Consider the following 1,058-nt stretch of genomic DNA (forward strand, 5'->3'; position numbering starts at 1 on the left):
CCTCTGGTTCGTGAAAAGCACACACACATAACACACAAACCAAGCTTATATTCCACCATCAGGTGTGGTTCCCCCGTGAGCTCACTTTGGGATAGATCATTGAGAATATCTTCAAATCCAATAGTCTCATCATTACTCCTCAAAATATCCAGTGAAAGGTTTGAGCTAGAAAGAAATGGAAGACACTGAATCTGCTGTACTGCTTTGAATTCTATTCGTAATTTTAGAGCAAAGAGATCTTGGACATTTCTCAGTGTGGAAAAATTCATTTTATCTTGGTTGAGCTGGAAATTTTTTTCTGTTAATTCAAGAGTGTAATTTGGTAGCAGTTCATTTTTCACGTATGGAAAACCTTTCCAAAGAAGATTGTGTCATTCAAAAGGACCACTTGCTGAAAGTTCAGTACTGGAATACCATCCTTTAGCTGAGATCCAAGCCCTCTGGTGGTCATCTTCACTCCGCACTTGAATGTTGGTGGGAACACATTCCTCACTTATGTGTCTCACTCCAGCCCACTTGCTGAGTGACTCAGAAAGCTGCCAGCTCTGAGTGGGACCCAGAACAAGAGAAGGCTCTGTGACAGACCGCTGTGCACGCTGCTCTGCCACTGAAGCCAGCCTCCTCCTGCCTCAAAGTTGCAAGGGTGGAAGACTTTGCTTTAAGGAAAGAGCCCGAGCAGACCAAGGTGGCCACTCCAGGACAGTGGCCGCCGAGAGAATTCAGATTGGGCCTGTAGTGCTCAGTAATCCAGGCACTTCGCGCCTACAGTCAAGAGAGAAGAAAATCTGGCTCCAGCCTGGCTCCAGCTGTGTGTGGTTGGACTCTGGACAGGTTTCTAGGTTCTTGTTTGGATTAAAGAATTGGATGTGGCATGTGATGGTGTCTTTGTTAGGTTCTCATTGCTGGGACAAAATATTCCATACCCGCCAGTTGAAGGTGGAAATATTATAGGGGATAAAGTGTGGTAAAGCTGACTGGAAAAATGAGCAAGATCCCAGGGCATTAGTGTTTGGACAGGATATCATGTTTGCATCTTGTACTATGAATAAGTACTATGA

At 44.7% G+C, this 1,058-nt stretch overlaps 1 pseudogene; it reads right to left on the reverse strand.

The window, feature by feature from the left end:
- Window positions 1–451, reverse strand: part of LOC111813078 — a 12,495-nt pseudogene extending 12,044 nt beyond the window's left edge.
- Between the last annotated feature and the right edge of the window lie 607 nt (window positions 452–1,058).

This window comes from Octodon degus, unplaced genomic scaffold (assembly GCF_000260255.1).
Source record: "Octodon degus isolate 3935 unplaced genomic scaffold, OctDeg1.0 scaffold00163, whole genome shotgun sequence".
Taxonomy (NCBI): domain Eukaryota; kingdom Metazoa; phylum Chordata; class Mammalia; order Rodentia; family Octodontidae; genus Octodon; species Octodon degus.